Source organism: Pygocentrus nattereri, chromosome 11 (genome assembly GCF_015220715.1).
Source record: "Pygocentrus nattereri isolate fPygNat1 chromosome 11, fPygNat1.pri, whole genome shotgun sequence".
Taxonomy (NCBI): domain Eukaryota; kingdom Metazoa; phylum Chordata; class Actinopteri; order Characiformes; family Serrasalmidae; genus Pygocentrus; species Pygocentrus nattereri.
The window spans coordinates 16,911,392-16,937,521 of record NC_051221.1 but is presented as its reverse complement, the minus strand read 5'-3'; the positions used below and the strand labels follow the sequence as shown (position 1 = coordinate 16,937,521).

General features: G+C 39.9%; 1 protein-coding gene across 3 annotated transcripts in view; it reads right to left on the bottom strand.

The window, feature by feature from the left end:
* The window catches only part of pdgfrb (platelet-derived growth factor receptor, beta polypeptide), a 62,316-nt gene extending 37,612 nt beyond the window's left edge, over nucleotides 1-24,704 (bottom strand). The window contains exons 1-2 of one of the 3 annotated variants that reach the window (XM_017703794.2): nucleotides 24,363-24,704; nucleotides 24,204-24,241 (exon numbers count right to left, since the gene is read on the bottom strand). The gene's annotated coding sequence lies outside the window, so the exon portion shown is untranslated. Of the gene's footprint in view, nucleotides 1-21,666; nucleotides 21,842-24,203; nucleotides 24,242-24,362 lie in introns of those variants that run through there. The other 2 variants (XM_017703793.2, XM_017703792.2) reach the window with 2 other exon arrangements.
* Nucleotides 24,705-26,130: the final 1,426 nt, after the last annotated feature.

Genomic DNA, 26,130 nt, shown 5'->3' with positions numbered 1-26,130 from the left:
CAGGGGGTAAAACAGCAGCAGAGGGAAGAAGGACTGGTGTTATAATTGTTTGGGGGTTGGAGAGAAGGGGGGGGGGGGGTATGCAGTGTATGTTCCCAGAATAATCTTCAGTTCCTTTCCCATGGTCTCTGGTACACATGGGACAAGTCAGGGAGCATGCAGGCTCTGGGGTCACACTAACAGAAAAGACAGCACCGCGTAACACTCAGCCCTGCCTGGAAACTGTATATCAACATTATGAGGAGCCGTCATCATCATCACCGTCATCATCATCATCATCGTCGTCATTATGGATGGAATTCCATGCCAGCAATCATAACAGTGAAAACAATCCAAAATACCACAATCACAATGTGTTCTTTAGAGATATGTGGGAAACTGAAAAGCATAGCATTCATTCCACTGTTCAGACGTGGCGTGATCACCACTGAAAAACAATTAGCAGGGATTTGTTGTTCAAGAATGATAGTAATGCAAACAATGACACTGCATTTTGCTAAGTGTATTTAAAAGGCCTGTAAGTGACATTCAGTTTTAGTGGATCTACATATATTTAAAAATATATCGCTGCTGTCGGAACAAAGTAACTTTACAGGAAAGAAAAAACATACTGTTTACTTTTTGTCCAAGTAATTTTGGTCCATTTTGTTTGGTCCAATTATCATGAAAAAAACACACATAATGTAAAGGGTAACAGGCATTATATATATATATATATATATATATATATATATATATATATGAATGGGAGAACGATGCACCTTGGAGACGCACCATGTCCCTGATAGCAACAGAGGACTGCCTAATCAACTGCATCATCAAAGCAGAGTTGAGAGCAGCTGCTTTGTGTAACTCCTTTCTTTGTTTCCACTTCCATTTGTTTATAACTTGCATTAGCAATCTATGTGATTTAAATGTCTTTCGCAGGAACAAGAACACAAGAGACAAACATAGTGAGGAACTGATGTAGTGAATGTACACAGTACCAATCCTCCGGTCACGAAATCCTATCATGTGGTCACTCAAGACACATGGAAAGGCTGGGTTCCAACGGTTAGAAGGCTCACTGTGTACTTATCGGCAGAAAAAAACAGCACAGGCCTGCACGAATTCCATGCTGCGTTATGCTACTCTGGTGCTAGTTATGATGGTTGACCAGCATGCTGGTGAACACATGCTGGTGTTGCTCTGTGACCAGCTGTGCTGTTCTATGCCATCTTTTTTCTTTAGGCACGCATTAATTCTAAGTGTGGAAAGGAGCCAGCAAATGTTAATCCTGCAAAGAAACAGCACAACCAAGATGACACTGTGCATGGCCATAGAGCCAGAATAGCTTAGCTCAGGGATTCACCACCACTGTCTTCTGCTGCAGTGCCAAAAAGGTACTGTACCCTCCACAAACATTGGCACCCCTGGTAATCTTCAGCTGTAAAAAATTCTTAATTTTTATCTTTCATTCAAAATATTAGCAAACATCTAACCTTTACTGGCACTTCTAGAAAATCTTAAGAGTGAAATCTCAATCATATTTTATGCTTTTAAGTTCACCTGAGTGATTAGGATCACTTAAACTGTAGTGGCCATGAGTTCCTGTTACACTAGGTAATATACATGAAATGAAATACAGGCCAAATTTTTCTCTGAAAGAGAACAGAGTAAACAGCAATGATGTGCAACAAAAGGGTTGTTGAGCTGCACAAATCAGGAAACGTCTAAAAAAAAACAAACAGTTGCAAATGCCCATTTTCCTTATTAGGGCAATTATTAAGAAGTTTAAGACAACTGAAGATGTTAAAAATCGGCTGAGAAGAAGATGCGTGTCTATACTGACCACAAGCACTGTGAGGAGGCTGGTTTGAGCTGACAAAGTATCTCCAAGGATCACAGTTGGGGAACTCCAGACATTATTTAGGTCTTGGGGTTAAAATGTTTCCCAAACTATAATTAAACATCACCTATATAACCACAAGTTGTTTAGTCAGAAGAAAGCCTCTGCTGTCAAGGACTAACTAACTCAAGCTCCTACAATTTGCCAAATGTTACTGAAGCTTTCAGTGGAACCATATTCTGTGGTCAGATGAGACCAAAATAGAGGTTTTTGGCAACAGACTCCAGAGGTGGGTTTGGCATCGACACAAAGATAGCCATGCAGAAAAGTACCTCATCCCCACTGTGAAATATGGTGGCAGGTCTCTGATGCTGGAGGCTGTTTTTCTTCCAAAGGCCCTGGATAATTTATCTGGACACATAGTATCACAGCAGCCTCTGTCAAGTACCAGCAGAAATAGAATCAAAACCTGACTGCCTTAGCCTGGATGCTTAAACCTTGCCATAGTTTGAATCCTCCAGCAGGACAATGATCCAAAACACACTTCAAAATCAAGACAAAAATGGTTCTCCAACCACAGAATTAAGGTTAGAATTATCCCAGACCAATGACCTAAACGTCATAGAAAACCCTTGGAAGCTGAAGATGAGTCCACAGTGTGGATCTCAGAATCTGAAGGATCTGGAGAGGTCATGTAAGGAGGAATAGTCTCAGATCTCTTGTTATGTGTTCTCTAGTCTCATTAAGCATTTTAGGAGGAGACTCAGAGCTGTTATCTTTGGAAAGGGAGGCAGCACAAAATTTGTGCCACACATAAATTTCAGAGAAATATTTATTTCCTGATAAGATTTTTTTTTCTGCCATTGCACTTCAAATAAAGGTTTTTGTTTATTGGTTTTTGTTAATATTTTAAATGAGAGGTCAAAAGGATGGCTGTTCAATGGGGGGACAATATTTTTGGAGAATCATGCATAATAAACCAATCTCTGATCAAGGTTTACTGCCAACTCTGAAAATATTCTAGACAACTTACAAAAAATAAATATGGAATTTATATAATACTTCATTATGGCTTTTAGAAGGGTCAACTGACAAAGGCACAAAGGAGATCCAAATCAATGACCATGAAAATTGCTCACATTGGATTTTAGATATCATTTTCATCAACAGTGTCTCTGGAAACAGAAGATCCATCACATTCTCCCTGTGAAGCCCTCCAAGAGTTGGGAGGGGAGGGAGAAATAATGTTTGGATAAAGAGCAAATGAATAAGGTGGTAAATTCACTGCCAAGCGGCAAAGGCAGGGAAATGAAAGGAGCATTGAATGGATTCCTTTCACACACAGAGAGCGAGAGAGAGAGAGAGAGAGAGAGAGAGAGAGAGAGAGAGAGAGAGAGAGAGAGAGAGAGAGCAAGACAGACACAAAGACAGACCATGCAAGAGTGAGAAAGAGATGGAGAGAGAGAAAGCAGGGAAAGCTAGAGAGACACAAAGAGAGAGCACAATAGAGAGAAGGAGAGAGAGAGGAAGAGAAAAAGAGAGAGTCTAAGGAATAGGGGTTGGCAAAGACTTGAAGACCAACTGTGTGGTTTTTTGGCTGAATGTACTGACGTCAGTATCAGGATGGGGTCTTTTGCATGTCCCCTCTGCTCTCATTTGTAGGGCTTGCTGGAAGCATCGCCATAGCTAACCTGTATCAGGGATTCCGGGCATTAACAAAGTTTCACTGATGAGTGTTGGCATAAACCTGCAGACACAAACTGAAACCACAGAGAGGGCTGGCAAGCTCTTAAAAACCGAGGCCATGGCATTTGTCTAGGTTTGCATATAAACTCGTTGTCCTGTAGCACTGTCCTGCAGAAAGGTCCTGGCTCATACAGGGCATTGATGTATAATAGAAGAAGTATGTTACACTTGCTCTACTGCTTCCATTGGTGAAACTTTAAGCAATCTTTGGTTGTTTAAAACTGTTGTGAAACTTTAAGCCAGGCAGTTGGAACAAAATCACTTTCCAGACCTGAACTGCCCTGTAGACTAGCGACCTGTCCAGGAAATTTCCTTCCCTCTGCCCAGTGACCACTGGAATAGGCTCTAGCATCCGCCCATGACCCAGAAGGATTAGTGGCTTTAAAAATGTGTGTGTGTGTGTGTGTGTGGACCTGAACTACCAACCTCTTCATCACTGTTGAAAACCTTGTATCTCCATTTTTGATGTTTTTTCATTTTTTGATGTAATTTGAAAATACCCATTGCCCTTTACATTGTATGTATATTTCATGAGGAATGGACTTTAAGAAATAACCCCAAAATTATTTGGAAAAACTGCCTGGTTCCACTGAATTACATTATTTTTTTTCCTTCCCTTGTAAAGTTGTGGTTTTCTTGGTCTTGGATGGTTTTCTTCTGACAACATGCTCTGAATCTGTTCATTGAGTGTAATTACACATTTCCATCAGAGAGGTCTCCAAATACTAAATATTACATAGTGCAACTTCCTATTGTTGCAATCTACACAGCTTTGTAGTTACACATCTTCCTATGTATTGGAACAATGGAATGTGCATGGAATTTGTGTATGCGGTTATTCTTAACTGACAAAGTTGCTCTGAAATAGTGTATCATGCTAGTTGCCTGAAAGCTCCAGCATGTAAAACCGGCCTAGTGTGGGTTACAACAGTTGCTAAGTGCTTTTTGTTTCCTGTGAAGGGTCATGAGCTCGTCTGTGTTTATATCAGTCTGTTTGAAGAAGTTCATACACAAAAGACACCAGTCAGCAATCAAACCCGTCGCATACACGACTGTGACGATGTGCATGTGGTGATGGGAACCGCTTGCCTGCTTGACCCTTCCCACCATCACACTCACTCCCCAACACACTTAAACGTGACCAAGCCACTGCATCCCATAATTCCCTCTTGAGAACACACTGCCTGAGGATGTGCCATGTGTGTGTGTGTGTGTGTATGATCTCTTACACATGCTGAACTACGGCGTCTCCTGCGGGATTATCTTTATATACTACAGTTTGTTTTACTTTAACATCTGGCAGTGATGTTCTGCCCTGGCTCAAAAGGCGGGAACTGTTTTGGGAAAGAAACTACGGGAGGAGGGGAGTCATTTTAGCCCCCCCCCCCAAAACAGTCGCTACTCTTAGTGTACAGTCTCCAGAGAGAAACCGACAGCTTTGAACGAAATGAGAAAAGAAACTGAACCCAAAGAGACAAAAAAAAACAATATCGGAATTTTCTTTACACACAGCTGAAGGACCTCAAGCTTCCTGTGGGTTGTGAAATGTGTGTCGCCCACGAGTGGGTGTGGGAGACAGGCGCAGAGCAGCACCATGACCATCCCTCTAATACCCACCCACACACAAACATGTGTACACACAGACACGCACTAGAGTACACATGCTCAAACACACATGGTGTGTCGAAACAGTGCATGATGATGCCTGTGAAAATCCCCTTCTGACTCCTATGCGTTGAACAATGCCCTCTACATTAAAAAGCCCTTCATTACAGGTTATTTTGCAATCGTACTGTTCACAGAAAGAACAACTTGTGGTTTCTCTTGACTGTTTTTTTCCAGACTAGTTTGGTTGATTTTCCAAAGGCAGTGTTCAGTGGTTTTGATAACTGTCCAGTTCACAGCTTCTAAAAAGTTTGCATACTTGAGAAATATTTACATCAGGAATTGTGGTACGACATGGTATGTTTACAAATCTGCAATCATTTTGTTGTCAATTCCACGGCCAAGTGAAACTTTTCCTGAGAACCAGTGCTGAATTTAGTTACCTTTCCTGGGTCCCAAGCATATTAAATTAGGGTGCATGTACAGGCAGATCTAGAATTAGTGCAGACTAGGGAATTTTGGCTAATTCTTTTCAATCATAAATAACTTGGTTAATCAATAACTGGCAAGCCTAAAATCATCGTGAGCCATCAAAATATTAGCTTTAAAGCACACAGTTCTAATTCTGAAATATGATTGGCTGAGCTACTGTATGTTCAAAGCTGTTGTAAAACACTTAATATGCGTACACTTATGGACACACTCATCAACTGAATTCTGTATTACATTTACACTTACACTCTTATCCAGCGTGACTTACAGTTTGATCATTTTACACAGGTAGGAAGTGTAAGGACTCTTATTGGTATGATGTAGTGAATTAATGCACCTACGTAGGAGCCGAGGGATTGGCAATTACAATATATTCATAATTATATCACCCCAACCAAAAAATGACTTGAATATACAGTAATGGGCTACTGAAAGTTCTACAGTCACATGGAGACATTTGAACACTGCTGATGGGTTAACACTTCCTCTACAGGGACCAAAGCACAACACGAACTGGCACAGGCCACATTTTGACCAGAGGTACCCAAACTTTTGAATATGACTGTATATTCTAAAGTTAACATTCATTACTAGTTCAGGTCCAGGGCTAGCTTTGGCCAATATATCTCATTTGCTCTTGAAAGCTGTTGTTGTCCATCACATCCTTCTCTATAATTTTGCACACGCTTGTGATCTCCTCACACTGTTCCCTCAGAAAACATGGAGGAAACATTTTTTGGTCTTTTTATCTGCAGGTGTTTATTTTACATATAGTACATCACTGTACTATACTATGCTGTGCTATCATTCTCTTAAAAAGTCATCCCAAATGTACGCTTCATTTTTAGTTGGTTTATCTAACGAAACCGATCACATATTGCACCCTCATGTGTACAATTTGAGTGCTAGTGCTGACTCTAGCTAATAAGTGATATAAGCAGCTGCTTTGGGGTTCTAAGCCAGCAAGGGACCCCCTAACAACTGTCTAAGTTGTTTGAGTGAAGAGGCAAAAAAGCAACTGTAATCTTGTCTTAAACATTCTGTACTGATCTGGGGTGGAAAAACAGAAAAGAAAGACAAGGTGAAGAGAAAAAAGCTTAAAGCTAAACATATGTTATGTTTTGTTTTTTTATTTGCATGTGGTGTAAACATTTGGCTTGGCTTGTAGTTCACAACTAGAAGTAGCTTGGGGTTAGTTCAGACAGGCTTTCTGACTGTTTCAGCTTCACATAACAGGTCTAGATAGAGGTTTAAAAACTCAGACTATGATTAATCCTGGTTTAGATACTTAGGCTGTGATTAAACCAGGTTTAAGTACTCAGACTGTGATTATTCCAGGTTCAGATACTCAAAGTGTGATTATTCCAGGTTTAGATACTCAAAGTGTGATTATTCCAGGTTTAGACACTAAGACTGTGAGTATTCCAGGTTCAGATACTCAAAGTGTGATTATTCCAGGTTCAGATACTCAAAGTGTGATTATTCCAGGTTTAGATACTAAGACTGTGAGTATTCCAGGTTCAGATACTCAAAGTGTGATTATTCCAGGTTCAGATACTCAGACTGTGGAAATCCCATGTTTAGATTCTCAGACTGTGATTATTCCAAGTTTCCATAATTGAGACAGCATGTGGTAATCGTTGTTAGTTATTAACAGGGACACCAAAAGGCTGAAGGCAGCTCTACTGATAGCAGTTGTTGAGCAAACGGTTTATTTGTCAGTCAAAAGTTAACTGGTTAATCCTTTACATCCCTACTACTGACCATTGTTTCGTTCAGTGTTATCATCACAGAATTATCATCCATCATCACTCGAGCCAGGCAACCAACTAAGACACTAGCTGACTAGAACAGTGTGACTGTACATCTGAGTAAATCCGAAACTGAAGCTCTTTCCACTACTGTTGATTTTTTTACTGTAAACATTAGTGCCACATAAGAAATCATGTAACCATCTTAAAAACTCCTCCTGATTTCATGGTTCTTTTAAGCAATGGCAAACAGACAAGGGTGCCAGACTAGGGTATGGATAGTACTGGGCTCACATTAGTACCATACCATGCTGTACCACACTGCCCAATGAAAAAATGCCTTTAGAGGGGGTTATGATTGAATATGAATTGATATGCGTCCACGCTAAGTGCTAAATTGAAAAGAAATAGGTCTCCACAAAAAGACCTCCTTGAGGATTAGCAGTGCATTGAAAGCACTGACCTGAAGTATTCTTTAATTTTCATAAAACCATTTTAAACCACTAATTTACATTTGTTTCAGTGCAATAACAAAGCATGTCAAAGAAGGATTTAGTTTTTTTATTTTCAGAACACAAGACTGTACTAAACACAAGAAATTCAAATCATTAGAAAACATCTTGTCTAGTTACAAGCACAAAAGGTGGTATCACTTAGAAAATTATTCACTTTAAACAGAATTTCTCTGCTTTTTACAATCAGATGCACTTAAGAAATAAGTAATGTCAAATTACACAATTCTATTAAGTGACTTCTAAGAGCCTTAAGTAATCAATAGTGGAGTAATTGGCTGTTGAAAACATCTGTAAAAGATGTCCACTGAACTGAAGTACCCTACAAAGAAAAAAATAAATTATAAAGCAGATGGTCTTTACTGGACAGCATTACTTACACCACATGATTTTAATTTAACTATTGCTGAATCACAGTAGAGTCAGCTGAGGCAGTGAATTGCTCTCCTTTACCTCTGCTAAGCTGACACCAGGAGTAAAGGCATATAAAGATTCATGCTTACAGCAGCAGTGGTCAGAGGAATGGAAATTAGAGCCCTATAAAGCTCTCAGATTTTAAACCTAGGTCTCTGATAGGTCTACTGTTAGTCCATTAAATCCCTGCTTTCCCAGATATATAATACATGATATGATAAATAAAAATGTCATGCGGAGTAAATGAGCCAGAGAAGTGAGCCAATCTAAAACCATTAAAGCTCATAATCTTATAATAAAAGATGCTTTTTGGCTCAACAGAATTTATGAAGATATTCTTGGTGTCCAAATCCAAATAGAGAGGAAACGAATAGCCTATCTATTTGGTAAGCTGCCAAATAAAACAACTCCTACACACTCACGTAACTTTATGTCAATCTTTTTATTTCCTGTTCCTGCACACATTTACCATTTATATATGGCAGGGTTAGTATAAGGGTCTGTTCCCCCTATGAGCTGAAAATTTGGCATGGGTTATGGGAAAAGTGATGCACTGTGTTCTTGTTAAAATAAACCTTTTTCTTTTTTTCACCCCTCCATTCCCTAGAGACAAGACTTCTGCTATCTAGAGAGCTCTCTGGCTCACGCTTCCCCTCCCCCTACCCCTGCTGGACCCCCAAAGAACCCCAAACCCTCCCACTCCATCACTGACCCCAAATGGAGCTCCAGTCCTACATCACTACTATCAGCAGCACTTATACAAATGCACCATATCAGATGTGCCTCATTTTTAGTTACAAGGAATTAATTGCACAACTGTGTTTTGATAAAATCTTCAAGGGATAAAACACTAGCTTTGATAACTTTGGAACAATTGGAATTTATACAGATATTAAATATCAAGCCTATTTTATGTTATTTTGCATGCCTTGAACAGCAACGCAAGATCAGAGTGACGCTAAAAATAAATACAAAACACTCCAAAGTAAAGGCAGCCAGACATAAATCAGCTACGTTCCAGATCTAGTTTCCCTTTGGCAGGAACACATGGACATTTCTGACTGTGTTGTTCTCTGTTTTTTTATTTAAATTCATTTTACAGAGTCAGAATTTCACCAAAGAGAATATATTCAGCTCCATCATGCAATTTTGCAACATCTAGAAACATCTATCACATCTGCGAAGCATATTAACTTACAAAGTCAACATCATACAATTACGAGCACATAAATAGCCCCGATGTATTTTCCAACTTGTGCTGGAAGCTTGCTGAAATATCTGTGAAACTTGAAAAAGTGCTTGCAGGGAGGATTTGGAGTTTGGAGAAGACCACTTCCCGTCTGAAACACCACTTAAAACATGACAGAGCACACCACAAACCAGCTGTCTCTCCCCAGCAGCAACAACAATAACAACAACAACTCGGCAAGATATCAGCGCCGGGAACTGTGACCAGAACTCAAAGCAACATTGGGCATACAAGATGTTACAAGCTCAAGTAACCTTTATTGTGGCACAGTCAGCAGGCTGATGTGTTCTTTAGGATCAGAGTTGGGCTCATTATGCTTTATCAGTCTAGAACACACCAGAGAAAGATTTTCTGCACAGACTTTTTATCCTGCATGACTTGCCTTGAAGACTACATGGTTATTTTTATGCTGTTTAATATGGAACTTGGATGTATGGATTTGCAATAAACCAGTTGGGGTAGAACCTTAATTTTACATTAAGTGGATGTTCTGTAAACTTTAAAAAGGCTCTTCACATTCATTGACAAAAACATCTTTAAAGAACTGTCTAGTAAAAGTGGTTCCTTGATGGAATTGCTCCAAAGAACCTCTTTTAGTACCTTTATCTTTAAGAATGTAGATGGTTTAAGACTTACAAATATTCTTTTAGATACCCTGAGATATGCCTTCCCACAGAGTCTAGTTCCAATCACATCTGCTCCAGTAACTTAACGTCTTCAGAAGTCCCTCAGATGCATTAGTGTTAGGTAAGGAAAGGTAGAGTGCTATGGGTTGGAACCAAACTCTGCAATGAAGGCAGATCTCCCAATGACCACTGTCTTAGAACATCTGGAACTTGTACAAGTAATGAAATCATCGACAAATGCGAAGGAGGAGAAAGGATGGCTCACTGTCGTTTTGATGTGTTAAAACCTGGTGGGAAAAGTATCGGACTGTAGTTTGAGGCTCATTTTCCCAAAAGCATCTAAGTGTTAAGATCTTAATTGGTAGAGAAAGTTTTCAGTGTGATTCTCATCCTACCATTTAACAATCGTCTTTAGATGCTTTGTGCTAAGCCCTGTTAGTCATCTAAACTTCCAAAGTCAGATTCTTCTATTCTGTTTACTTCCCAGCTGAAACCAACCTGCTTCCAGTCCTCCCTGATGTCATTTCCAGATGCCAACAGCGACAACAGTGCTGACCTGGTAAAGGCTGGACTGAAGGGAGGAGTTAAGACAAGAAAGGGAACAGTTTATGGAGGACTGCTGTACCAGAAAACCTTCAGCTTGAATCCTGAAAACTATCACTTTAATCTAAAGCAGAGTTTTTTTCCAGATTATGTGAACTGAAGAAACAGTTCCCTTTGCCTAATCAGCAAAATGATGACCGCAGCATAACATGAAGATAAACGACTGTGATGGTTTCCTTAAACAACCATAGAGTCGAGTGACCCTGCAGCATGTGACATTGCAGGACGATACATTGTGGGTATTGAGAAAATGGAAACTCAGCTCCTCTGTGTGTTTATATGGGGTATGCAGCCATTACTGGTTTCATGCCCCACATCTGCATGGCCTCAGATTCTGTTTGGGAGTTGGTTAGGAAACTGTGGCTTCTAGCTCATTCGTTTTGAAAATAAGTCATAAAGATGACTAAAAGAGTGAAGGAATGAGCATGTGGTGAAGGAGAGACTTGGGTGTTTTTTAGATGTGGCTTTATGTCTATTCTCCTTAAGGGCTCATTAGGCAAAAAATATTGGCATAGAATGAGTTTGGAAACTTTTTCCAATTTAAAGTCAAGAACAGCTCGAGTTCAGTGCTCAATAAGATTGCTCCTCCTTTTTTAATAAAGCACAGCATATCTCTAAAATTTAGAGCCCTGTATTAGCAGGTCAGAGACACTGCTTCTCTCCAGTTTTAGAATGACTGCGCTCAGCTGCTGCGGAGGAGACCAGAGCCAGAGAGATGTCACCCGAGAATTCCAGAAAGTTCCGCCTATGGAGAAGGCACCGGATGCGAAGGCCTGGAGAGTGAGCTGCACCCTTAAAGCGCTGGCCACATCTGGTCTGCATGACACCAGATCCTCAAAAAAAACCACCCATGAACTTTACATTAGGGGAGTGTTAAAACACAGGCTGTAGCCTTCATTAGGGTTGATCATAGACTAGACAATGTGCTTTAGACACCAGTGGTAGTAGACTGAATTTCATTTTAGGGAAGGCTGGTTACAGTTTGTGAGGTCAACTAAAAGGCACAATGTCTCAGAGACATCACATTGTTTTCATTGTTTATGATGGTGCCTAGGGTGACACACTGTTGCTCTCTGACAGAGCGTATGACAACAGCATTTGAAGGAATCCTCCCATTTAGTACACTCCCTGGTTTAATTGCTTCTCTCCAGACAATGAAATCCAGGACTTTTAGATTCAGAAACAGCACATACAATCCACAAAAAAATGTATTCCAGTTGATTTTGGCCTATTTGTCTTGAAATTTTACATTATGTGAAGAACAGCTGCCATGTTCAAATGGCATAGGAAAGTAAAAATCAGTAAAAAGCTTTTTAGTTAGCTCCAATATTTTTATGCGCGCTTGGCACATTAAATTTTCAATTTATTAATCCAGATTTGAATCTTCAATGTGATTTTTATTTGGCTGAAGTCTGGGACAAATGGCTGAAGACTGCAATTTCTTCCATTTTCCACTTTTTCCACTTTGTGTTCTTTACCATGGTCAACTTCAACTATTTCACTAGTTAGGTAAGTAGCAGGCTGCGTTAGGAGTGAGCCCCAGGAGCAGGCTAAGTCTACTTACATTTTGCCATTTAAAAAGTGTCATTTTGTGCCTTATTGCCTTATTCTGTGCCTTCACTGGTTTCAAACTGTGACACTATGTGAACAGTGGCAGTATACAGCCATGTACACATTGCTATGGTGATTGTATCCGCCAAAGCTTGGTGATGATCAAGGGAGGCCTTTGGAACTCACTTTTATTTGTTTAAAACAAATCAAAGCAATTTGTTTAATTTAGTTGTGCATGTGTTTACATTAGTACTTTGTAAATAAATGTACAACTGCAAAGAATTTTAATAAAGTTTCAAACAATTTCACAAAATGTAAAGATTCTGTATCACTTAAAGGCTTTCTTAGTGGTGTTCATCAAGAACCACCACTCACTCACTCACTCACTCACTCACTCACTCACTCACTCACTCGCTCGCTCATCTTCCCTCTTACTTAATCGCTCATTCACTCACTCACTCACTCACTCGCTCGCTCGCTCGCTCGCTCGCTCGCTCGCTCGCTCGCTCACTCACTCACTCACTCACTCACTCACTCACTCACTCGCTCGCTCACTCACTCACTCACTCATCTTCCCTCTTACTTAATCGCTCACTCACTCACTCACTCACTCACTCACTTGCTCATCTTCCCTCTTACTTAATCGCTCATTCACTCACTCACTCACTCACTCAGTCACTCACTCACTCACTCACTCGCTCGCTCACTCACTCGCTCATCTTCCCTCTTACTTAATCGCTCATTCACTCACTCACTCACTCACTCACTCACTCACTCACTTGCTCATCTTCCCTCTTACTTAATCGCTCACTCACTCACTCACTCACTCACTCACTTGCTCATCTTCCCTCTTACTTAATCGCTCATTCACTCACTCACTCACTCACTCACTCACTCACTTGCTCATCTTCCCTCTTACTTAATCGCTCACTCACTCACTCACTCACTCACTCACTTGCTCATCTTCCCTCTTACTTAATCGCTCATTCACTCACTCACTCACTCACTCACTCACTCACTCACTCACTCACTCACTCACTCATCTTCCCTCTTAATCGCTCACTCACTCACTCACTCACTCACTCGCTCATCTTCCCTCTTAATCGCTCATTCACTCACTCACTCACTCACTCACTCACTCACTCACTCACTCGCTCGCTCATCTTCCCTCTTAATCGCTCATTCACTCACTCACTCACTCACTCACTCACTCGCTCATCTTCCCTCTTACTTAATCGCTCCTTCACTCACTCACTCACTCACTCGCTCACTCATCTTCCCTCTTACTTAATCGCTCACTCACTCACTCACTGATGTTCAGCAAGCTAAATATTCTCCAAAAGGGGGCACCATTAGCAGTCATTTAGCTTTTGATGCTTGGTAAGAGCAGTGCTTCACATCAAAGACACTGTGTTCTCATTTCTATAATTGTATTGAAATTTATGCTGACGCTTGCATGCAACCTGTCCGTGCTCTGCCCTCAAATGCATTGTTTTGAAGCAACTGTTTGCTAACATTTGTGTTCACATTAGCATTGTGGCAAATTTGCTGTCATTACCAACCTACCTTGTTTCAACTAAGTATGAAATCATAGTCCAGCTTGAAGGTTTTGAATCTAAACTCAACCTAAACTTATCAGATTGAACGAGATTTTTGTTAACAATAAGTACAATTTATGCAATCTTGCAGCAGTCACTACAAAAGAATGCATTTGTGGGCGGCTTGGATAGGTCCCTTCTATGTACAGCTTGTATCTGTGGACTGTGGACTGTGACACTTGATATTTCATGCTGTAATATTTGCTTTATGTTTTTGACAGATTTGCATATGTAGAGTGACTGTAATCACACTTGCTTTACAGTGTGATGCTCCTAGTCATAAGTAGGAACATCCAACTGTATTCCATCACACTACACTTCTCAGTAAAGCCCCAAAAACAACCCTTCTCCTTTAAACAACACACCCCCAAATCCTGCCTCTTGCCAGCACCTCGGCAGCCCCGTGAGAACTGCAGCACGCCCCCATACATCAAAAGAGAGCGAGAGAGGGGAGAAAAAGGAGCAGCTGAATACAATTAATGCTCTGGCATTAAATTCCACTTTTTCCACTTCCACAAACATTGCAAGGAAAAATGGAGGGAAAGAGGGGGCTAGGAGAAGAAAAAAAAACAACAAATGAGGAAGTGAAGGTTTGCTTAAGCATTTCTGTGGCGCTAGGTACGGTCAGATGTGCCAGTGCATAATCAACCCCAGACTGGAGCAGTTTTAAATGGTAATGCTTTGCGTAGTAGCGTTTAGATTTTCCTGTGGGCCAATTTAATGCATGATATGAGCTGAAATGCTAAACTCAAATACAGTGTCTGCTCACAATTTCCACTATTCTTGATTTCGAATGCAACATGTATTACTTCATAACTGGTTTTAAGCCACACGCACAAGCAGACATACACAAAAACACACCGTCCCTCCTTTAATGGGTTTGCTATCTCTAAAGAAAGTCTGATAATATTTTCCTTTGACCTGCCCACTGAGCTTTCTGTCAGACTGACGCTGTCCCTGTTTGATTTGGAACCAGCGCAGAGAAAGAGGCTGAACTTAAGGCTAATGAAATAGAAGCAGGGCCTCTGTTTTCTGCATTCTTTTATTAAGAGGCCCCTGTCCATTCTGTGGCACTGGGCTTAGCAGTCAATCCATCAGACATGTCAAACTATAACAGCAGTACAGACTCTCCCTGAATGCTCTTATCAGGACTAGCACTTTAATTACCTTCATTCTTCAAAATAAAAGGTTCTAAGCACCCTTAAAAAGTGGTTCTTCAAGTGTTTTCTAGTAAAGGCAGTGGTCAGATCTAGAATTGCAACAACTCAAAGAACCATTTTGCATTGTTAGATAGTTATTGTCTATGATGGGAAACCGTCTATGGTTCTTTAAAGAGCCTTTTAAAATTGGTTCTATATAGCATCAAAATGGGTTCTGTTATTGTTACAAGTTATAAATACAACATTTTTACTAAGAGTGAATGATTGTTCCAAGTCATAGAACCCTTTTTGGTACTAAATAGAACCCTTTTTGCCAGAGTACATATTTCCTGAGATGCATTGCTAAAAAAAATCTCTAAGCCACACAGAATCTTTACATATTGTTAAGGTTCTTTCAACTTTATAAAAATTCTTTGCATGTGCTCATCTCATTTATAAAAAGGATTCCTTGAAGAACAAGCCATTAAAAGGTTCTTCAATGAACGCAAATTGGTTCTTTGATGGCATAGCTGGAAAGAACTCATACCTTTAAAGCTGTGTAAACACATTCGGGCCTGCACTCTTAAAAGTAAATGCCACAAAGAGTTCTTTGAGTAATACTATGAAAGAACCACTTTTGCTTTCATAAGAACCTTACCTGAAAAACAGTTTGTGAAGAACTGTTTAGAGCCTTAAGGAACTAGTTCAAAGGTTCTTTACAAATGGAAACTTTCTTCCTAGTACCTTTACACTATGTGTACTGTGTATTAACATTATGTTCTACCTTAGGAGATTCACCCTCCCGTGTGATTTTTTTTAGAGAACTGTAAAGATTATGGCACTAAAAGGAACCCAAAAGTGGTTTGTCTATGACACTGTGCAAATACCACTTGTTGGCACCTTTATTTTTAAGAGTGTGGCTGTGAATGTGCTACCTAGAGCTTGCAAAACAAGTCCATGTGCTGGTGGGTAAAATCTTTCCAAAACTATTATTATTTTCTAATGAAAGGCCATCCAGCTGCATTGATGCACATCTGGAGCTTTAAATGCTTTAAATGTACTGCACCTGATCTGCAATGAATAAAGGATGACTGCTGACATTGTGCTTTGTCTTGTTTAGTTTGGATACTTGTAGCATCAAACTTTAAGCTCATGTGATTTCAATATATTTGCCACTGTTTATTGCCACAAAACCATGTTGCAGTAGTACTACAGTCTACCTTGAAACTGTTATTGGACCCTGGGAGACTTGCCACAATTTTCCAGAAGAAAGTCACTTCTTAGCTTGTTTTGTTAATGAGCTCTGTTCTCAAATACACACCTTCAGCTGTTGTGCGGTTGGACAAGCTTTACTGTAGTGTTACTTTCACTTTATTCTGAGTGGTTCTTTGTAGATGATTAACAAACTCTTAACAGAGTATCAGTAACACATCAACAACATATCAGAGAAATAGCTGTAGTGAAGCATCTGAATACATTGAAGTAAATATCTTGAAGATAAACTGTTGATACATTGCTTAAATTTAGTAGATGTGTTGTTTATATGTTACATTACGCAGATCTTATATGGTACTTCTGTTAAACAAAATCCTAATCTTAATCTTTAATCTACTGGTCCTAATCCTAACCCGCACACTGACCCTAATCCTAACCCTAACCTTAACCAAACTCTAATCTAGTTATGATCCAGTTACAGAAAGGTGTCAGCGGCATGTTTATAACAGCTAGTTGAGGATGTTGAGATGGTCTGTATTAAACCTGTTACATGTTCAGTAACCTCTCAGTGTAAGATCTACATGTATGAACTCGGTCACCAAATAAAGTAAAAACAACTGAATTCACCAGATTATAAAGAAAATTTTATTCACACAGTTAATTAAAGTCTCTTGAGAATCTACTGAATGTATTCACTGCTGCATGTCACGATTGGCCCCTCCCAGTCCTGTCCATGTGTTTGTGTTGTGTTTTTGGTTTAGCCCGTGTGTTCTTTGTTTTGGTTTTATAGTCCAGCCCCCTTGTTTAGTGACTCTGCCCCTGATTGTTCCCACCTGTGTTTCCACCTGTGTCTTGTGATCGTGACTAGACTGTGTCTTGTTTGCCCTGTTATATTTAAGCCCTGTGTTTGCCCTTTGTCTGGACTGGTCTTTGTCTGAACTGTCTGAATTGTTGGATGTATTGCATTCTCTTGGTGTTTGGTGTTTGATTCAGTGTTCATTTCATCATGTCTGTCCGTCCTGCTCTCCGTGATGGAAGTTTGACCCTGGACCATTGTGACTATGACCCTGGATTTGCCCTTAATAAACGTCACTTACCTCAGCACATGCGTCCGCCTACCAAACGTTACACTGCAACACCTATGATATGTTGTTGATGTGTTACTGAGAGTCTGTTGAGTGTTTATTTAATCTAAAAGGGACCACTTAAAATAAAGCGCCACCAAATTATTCTCATTGCTCTGCTGCAATGTTTGCTAAAATTATGCTATATAGCTACATTATGATGGGCTTCCAGTTAAAAATGGTATTCTACATAATATTTTTCTAGTTACCAAGATAGGTTGGAAAAGACAATGCTAATGCCAGCTTGAGCAACAAAGCTAAACCAAAAACTATACTTTATTCATCCTAACAGTGTGTCCTTTCACATGCATAGACAATAAACATTATTTGGAATGAATAATGCACTCTAAATAGAGCTATTTTCACAAACACAGAGAAGCTACGATTTCATCAGTTTGGATGGGGTTGTTTCCAGTGCTCTGTTTGTACAACGTGACAGCAGTTGCCATGAAAGTGTGCAATTGTGGAGCATGAATAGGTCAATTTAGTGAACAAAGTTGCCTTGACCTGCATCAACCTCTTCACATACTGATGAAGTAGACCCAGGAGAACCGAATTAAAGGTTTAATTCTCTGAACCCTGCAAAAAGTGAGCATAGGTGACCTCTGTGCTTTGTGATGCAGGAGGGTGATAGCAGAGCTGATGGAAAGCACATGGTGGTGTGTATGTGTGAGTATGGCGCTGCCTGCCTGTCTCACAGGCACTCTGGACTGCTCTTAATGTGAAACACATGTTTTCATCTGCCTGGCATGCATCACAGCTGGGGGGGTGCAGGAAACAGCTGATGACGCAGACTTAGTACTACTCCCTTCAGACACAAACCGAAATTCATCTTGGGCCGCTCTCTTGGACCCGGCATACCTATATCCTTATGCAGTTATGAGGAACATCTCCTCAGCCCACACTACAATCCTAATTCGCTATGGAAGGAATTTGAAGTATTACAGAAAGGCTTCCATAGCATGTCCAACATGACACTGGTCATGAAATGCAGTCTGAACTGCTAGTACATTTGTCTAGTATGCTAGTGTGATTCAGAACTCTTAAAACACACGTGTTAAGAAACAACACATTCCGTCTCTAACTAGATACATCAGTATGTTCAGCTGGAGGCGACACATTTTGTGTTACTTTTAACATATTTTATTTGTTGAAATATTTCTATACCCAGTTGTGGACAACACATTTTTGAGTGCTTTTAATACAGAATGTGTTAAATCAGAAACCAATATGACACAGAAAGTGTTAAAACGCTGTCAGCAGATTTTGAGTTCGATCCCCAGCGATGTCAGAGCCCTCTGTGCTCTCTGGGTAAGATGGCCCTCCTTCTCCACCCACAGTAAACAAACTGCCTTGCTTACACCGCTTATTATTGCCAGGATCTCATAACATTTAACACCATTTTTTCACAGTAAAACACTGTATTTGTTATTGTATTGTGAAATAATCTATTGCAAGGTTAATGTTGAGCTGTAGCACACAGCACTGTTTTTTAAGGTGGCATTACTTTTACAGTTGTCATGTAAAGAATTACTGTGTGTTAATTATAGCTTATTACTGTAAGTGTCAGCAGAAGTCCCAGGTTCAGTTGTTTTTACTGTTAATATGGCACATACAATTATTGTGAAAGTAATATAACTAGTATCCAGTCATTTAGATTTACAGCATTTGTTCTTTCACACTGTATAAAATGATTGTGATTGTTTGTTAGCAAACATTAAGCTTAACTAGCTAGATGGATAGCCAACTCAAATTAAAATGGCTCACAGTGGCTCACCACTTAAACACTGGCCCTATTGTTGAGAGATGGTGAGTATAATCCACAGCCAACTACTTTTATTTGTCTATTCATCTAGCCATTTGTGCCTTCAAATCCAAGACAGCATAATGTATTGCTCTCTCTCCCATCATCCCTCAATGCAGGCAACTGTTGGCTGGCCTAACAGAATGGGAAGTTAGCAATCTCCTCCAAGCATGTTGACCTGTGCAGTGTGAGTGTGTAAGCAGTGGCTTGAAAAGTGCAGTGCCATTTCAAGAGGCTCAGAAGAAGACAGGCTAGCATTCAGCCTCCCAGTTTGGTAACATCATGTGATTAGGAAAACATAACTAGTGGGTAGAATAGGCCACAACTAAAATTGGGGAAATCCGGGTTTAAAAAAAGAGAGAATTGTGAATTCACACATAAATAAATACAACTGTACAAAGGAGTTTTGTAATTTTAGGAAAAATATGGAACATTTTAATGTTGAACTTGTTTAAATAGGTCACTGATAGTATGTCAGAGCTCTGGTCCTCAGTCCTGGTCCTGGAGTATGACTGCCCTGTATGTTGTAATGTTCTACCTCAGCTCACCTCAGGAAGGGCCTTTTAATTAGTTTATTAATTGTGCCATAAGTGACTAGAGCAGGAGGAACTCTAACATGTGCAGGGCAATGTACTCCAGGACCATGACTGAGAACTACTGTCATGGAGCATAAAACATAAAGCATGGTACTTGCAATCCTCATGCCTGCCAGGCCATAGTACACTCTTAAAGAAGGCAAAATGGTTCTTCAGTGCAATTATCCAGAAGAACCACTTCCCCAAAGAAGCTCTGGCCTTTACTGGATGAGAGATGGTTGAGCGTGAAGAGCTTCTTGAAGTTGAAAGAACCTTTACATAATATAAAGGTTCTGGGCAAATTAAAGGTTTTGACCCAGCCAAAGCAACCTTTATTTTTAAGAGCTTAATGGCAATTGGAGAGACTGAGTATTTGACTATGCATTCATGTGCTGAACATCTGGTCAAGGACTGCAGAGATGACATACTCAGCCTTGTTCCACATGGACAGGATATACAAGTAAACAACAAGATGGACAAAAAGACTTGTGCAAGGAAAAATCTGTGTAAAAAGAGAACCACATTACACATTGCAGAGAACCAGATGTTTTGCTACTTGCGAAAAACACAGGGAACACAGTAGAAAAAAACAATAAGAAACCCAAATTTGCATCTCTTCTCCACATGTGGCTTTTCTTACATTTATTAGATGCGACATTGCTTTCACCCACTTGTCTACCCTATTAACCCATGCAGAGGACAGAGAAACAATGTTTGAAGCTACCTCTCAGTCAAGAAGAGGAGCTGTTCAAACAACTCATTAGCACCAAAACAGTGTCCACACACAGACACACAAGCAGCGCAAACTACTCTGCAGACTGAACTGCTTGTCAAACACACTCACTTAGTGAGAGAATAAACATCTTAAATTTCTCAGACACGGCTGTGAAAGGGGAACATGTGCAATGATGCTGTAAATGCACCTTACAGAGCACAATGCTCGCCTCAACAACGTTTACCTCGCCTCACTAACAATAACAACCCACATATTTATCCAGCACCAGCAAATACCTGCATTACAAAAGTTGGCAAAAAACCTAGCTTATGACTACACAAAGGAATGTAAAAAGACTACTGCTGTTTAGTAGAGACTGATTAGAGTTTACATTCAACATACCTTGTTTTAATTTTACCCTGGGAAAAGATAAGATAACGTAGTCTTGGTAGCACAACAGAAAGCACAACTCTCACTCACTGAGAGATAGCCTCAGCCAGGCCGAGAGCGGAAAGAGAGTGAAACTGAGGAGTTAAATGGCAAATCCTGATCTGCTTAGCGTTCCAGATCTATTTAAGAGTCTGCTCAGAGAAAAAAGCAAGAAAGCTCAAGTAATCAGGCTCAAATAAGTCTCTGATTATTCCACAACACATCTGAATTCCACATTAACAAACATCTGTCTACATACCAGCTGTAAAACTGCTCAACAGCAGACAACAGAAGAACCTGTCAGCCAATCCAAACGTATGCATTTACTGGATAATAAGGTGTACATTTCATAGCTGAGTATTAGACAATTCTACATTAAAAAGTGATGCACTGAATTGACCTGAATGTGTCAAACTGTGCATAATAAACAATGTCAAAACAATCAAAACAGAGAGAGAAGGACAGAGCTGTGATGATAAGTCATATTCAGGTGGAAGTCATATACACATTTAAGTTAATTGATTACATCACCAGTCTGGATAACAAGCTTGAAGGCTAATAAATGTGTAATAAGCCTGTAGTATAAGGGGTTAAGCATTTCTCGCTTGTATGTGAGTATGCAAGTGAAATCACAGGAGGCTGACAAACAGAAAAAAAACACACACAGCAATAACAATCCTCCAGGCTTACCTCCAACTTCTCAGTGCTTACACTCCTCTATATGTCTCTCAGACCCTGAGCATGCCTTTGCCTCAGTCTCCCTCTCTCCACTGCGGTTGCCTGTCTCTCTCTCTCCCTCTCGCTGTCTGATGTGCTCTGCCTCCCAGCTGCCCTTGTTACGTGTGAGTAACAGTCTCCAATGATGTGAGGCTTTACTCTGTGGAGGCTGGATTGCGCTCTCTGCTCATGGAGCGAACAGAGGGTTTGTCCTTCACTCTCCATGGTCCCCAGAGGAGGAGGAAGGGGGGTCAACTACAGACCTGACTGGTGTCTCAAGAAGTAAATTCTTTTCAGCTGCTTCTTCTGCCTGAACATCTGACTAAATTGTAATAAATGGTTAGCCTTCATCTAAATAAGTAGTTCAAATGAATTTTCTTTATTTGTTTTTAACTGTGTCTTTCAAGAATAAGTGTATTTCTTTTAAAATGAATATACAGTCATGTGCAAAGATTGGAATGACCCTTGTCGTGTTGATTTGAGAAAAAAAAAGTAACACATCCTCTACAGAGGACAAACATAAATACAACCTTTTCTATTTTATTTTTTTAGTGCACAATTTCTGTTGATTTGCTGAGTTTGATATTTTGGAAGAAAATGAACATAAAATATTAAATGTACTTTTGCACAAGCTGTGTTTTATCTTTTCTTTTTTCTTTTTTCAATCCAATGTGGATTCACTGTGCGTTAAAATGTGCAGTTTGTTCTCTGCAGAGAACCGTTAACTTCTTTTCACTCAGAAAAATCATTAAAACATCATTTGACCAGAGGTACCAAAGCTTTTAATACATTTGACACTTTTGCATTCTTAAATAGTTTCTTAATCTCAGAATAAACGCTTGTCTGACAGTGTTAATGAGGGGACCTTCTAAAGAACCTTCTAAAGTATGAGAATATTTTGATACCTCTAATGTTCTGAAGAACTGCACTTAAGATCATTTTTACTTTGGAACTTCTCAACGTTTGTCTTAAGGACATTTTAAAGAAAAAAACACAGTATTTGTATAAATCCACAACTTGGTACCCTTTGTAAAATATTATTTGAGTAAAATTAGAAACCTTAGAAGTCTAGATCTTGAGTTAAAATACAAAAAATAATTGCTTTTAAATGCACTGAAGTATGAAAAAGTAAAGTATTAGTTATAATGATTCTTGTGTGGATGCAGACATGAAAGAAGACTTTCATTCATATTAATGCCAATGTTGTGGCTGTTTGGCTCTAGCAAGACCTCTGACTTCTATATCTCCACAACAGGGCAAACAAATTCACCATTCAACAAGGTTTACCATTCTACGATTTGCTTAAAAGGCCTGTGTTATGGAATCTTGACTTTTCTTTCCATTTGATGTGGTATGTAAAAACTGTCACTTTCAAAACATACTGTCCACTCTTCAGTCCTTCCAGACTAAGCTAAGCCACAAAAACTGACTGTTTTGAATGAAGTATTTCTGTGATGTCAAGAAAACCAACACATATTTGGCTATTCAGCTCAATTCAGTTTAGCTCCGCCCACTCACACTGAAGTTATAAGAAGTGTTTCCCCTGCTTTTTGAGTGAGGAACAACACAGAGTAACCTTTCAGGACAGAGATCATGTATATATGTCAGTCTTAAAGGCCCAGTAACAAAAACAGCCTGTTTATTTCTACTGGATAGATAGAGGTTGTAGAAAAATATGCAAAAATGATTTTTTTTCCATTTTAATTTTCCCATTTCAGAGAAGTAATGCATCCTGCAGAAGGCAGCAGAGTATTAAAGTATCAGAAAATGGGGAAACAATTAAAGCACAGTACTTTATTAACAAGAATAACAATATTTAAGACTTTTTTTACTTCAAGGAGTGCATTTTAGAACATTCTTGGAAACTTTTTCAGTGTTCAGTGTCAGTAACTGGGGAGTTAAATAGCAAGTCTAGATCTGCTTAGCGTTCCAGATCCACTTGAGAGTCTTTTCAGAGAAAAAACTTGGAAAGCTCAAGTAATCAGGCTAAAATAGGTCTCTGATTATTCCAAAACACTTTTGAAACATCTAAATGCCACACTAACAAACATCTGTCTACATGCCAGCTGTAAAACTGATCCTCTTGTTCTGAGCAGATGGATAACTGCTCAAAAGCAGATTCTAAGGACCTGTCAGCAGAGCCAACTATTAAATATTAACTGTATTGATTCTACACTAAAAAGTGATGCATTGAATTTACTTGATGTGTAAATATGTGCATCATAAACAACATTAAAACAATCATTGCCAAAAGATAGGAGGACCGAGCTGTGATGATGTGGTGTTTGCTTTATCACTAAGAATAAGAGTTGGAGCATCTAGAACAGCAACTTCTAACAATATTAAAGACTTTCACACTTTAAGAAGTGCATTTTAGAACATTCTTGGACACTTTTCAGTGTTGAAATCCTTTATTTAGATCTTTGTTTTTAAAGCCTCTATGTAAGCACCTGTTTATTTACCCAGATGATCACTGTGGGGTCCGCTTACTGATAACTGCTCCAACTTACCCCAACCTGAGCTGTAACACTGCCCGCTGCTTTGGCTTCTAACGACAGAGAATAACAAAAGGGGGGCAGATCAGGTCAGAGCGAGAGACTTAAGGACAGGCAGAAAGAGAGTAGGAGGGGGAAATTCAGAGAAAAACAGAAGCAAATGAATGACAGTACCGGTATGCTTGTCGCTGTCCGCTGAAGTGGAGGTATGATGTGTCCTTGAGTGAGAGTCTGTCACGGCGGATGTTTAGGGGATCCAAAACAGAGTGGAAATGGCACAAACACAGAAGAGAGAAGAAGGAAAGAAAGAAAGAAAGGCACACACACACACACACACACAGGTCTCCTCAGCAACAGCTCTCCGTTTGAGTTTCTTTTCACTGAAATCACGAGTGGCAGCGAAACAGAGCAAATCCTCCCTGGAAACTGGCAACTCTCAAAATGAGCAGAGAAAACAGGGTAAAAGAGCCTGTTCTGAGGAGAACACTCACTCTATCCTGAGAGAGAGAAGTGTAAAAGATGAGAGGAGAAAGGGGGTTTTGGAGGAGAGAAGGTGTGTCAGCTGTGGTGTGTGTGGTGAGGAGGGGGCTCCAACATAAACTCCTACACACACACACACACACACACACACACACACACACACACACACACACAGCGCCATGGTCTGTTTTCACTCTTGGCTCTCTTCCTGACTGTGCTCTCTCTCTCTCTCTCTCTCACTCACTCTCTTTCCATCTCACTTACTCTACCTCACTCTCTGTCTCTGTTTGCCATTTTTCTATCTTCTCTCTCTTACTCTCACATCTCCTTCCTCTTTTTGTTCTCTCTCGTTGCCCTCTCTCTATCTCTCCCTCTCTGTCTCTCCTTTTTATTTATCCCTCTTTGTCTTTATCTTTTTTACCTCTCTTCTATTTCACTCTCTTTTATCTTTCTATGTCTATGTTTTTTCTTTTCTTTTTCTCTTCCTCTAAATATCTCTCCTTTCTTTTTTCCCCTCATTCTTTTCTAACCCCTTTCTTCCACTTTCTGATTTTTTCTCTTTTTCTTTCCTTTCTTTCTTATTGACGTTCTCATTCTTCTTTTCTCTCTTTCTCTCACTCTCTCTTTATATCTCTCTCTGCTTTTTCTGTCTACCTCTAAATCTTCATTTCTTTCCCAGGAAGTCAGCAGAGCAGGCTGAAAATTCATAACAGCGTCCAGCAGCTGAGTAAGGGCTTTTCTCTTTATTGGAAAGACAAAAACAGAATGTGTGTGTGTGTGTGTGTGTGTGTGTGTGTGTGTGAGTGAGTGAGTGAGAGAGAGAGAGGCAGAGAGAGAGAGAGAGAGAGAGAGAGAGAGAACTTGGCCCACTCTATCCTCTAATTGTGTGAGTGAATGTGAGGGGCCGTGAAGAACAGACAGTAATTAGAGAAGACTGTGGTACAGAGAACAACAGGGCAGTCATATCTCACAAACTCCCCTTGGATCTCTGCACTGTTTTAACTCTTTCATTTTAACCCTTTCACCACCTCTCCACTCTTTTAAAGACTTCTTACACACTGCAAACCATTTTACACTCCGAGAGAGTTTAGTCTATTGTACTCATGTGCGTAAACCAGATCACCAGCATGGAGCTCAAACACACAGACTTTGTTTTTTTATCATTTTAGGGGACTTTAACAGAGCGCAACTCACCAGCCGAACTGCCTAAATACAGACAGCATGTTACCTGTCCCATCAGGGAGAGTAACATTTCAGACCAATGCTACACTGTGTTAAAGGGGGCCTATCGCTCTGTTCACCGCGCTGCTCTGGGCCTCTCTGATCACTCGCTAATCCACCTCCTTCCAACCTATAGGCAGAAGCTCAAGTGTGCCAAACCTTTAGTCAGCTATGTGAAGAAATGGACCAACAAACCTAAAGAAAGGCTTCAGGACTGCATGGAACAGATTGGAGTGTGTTT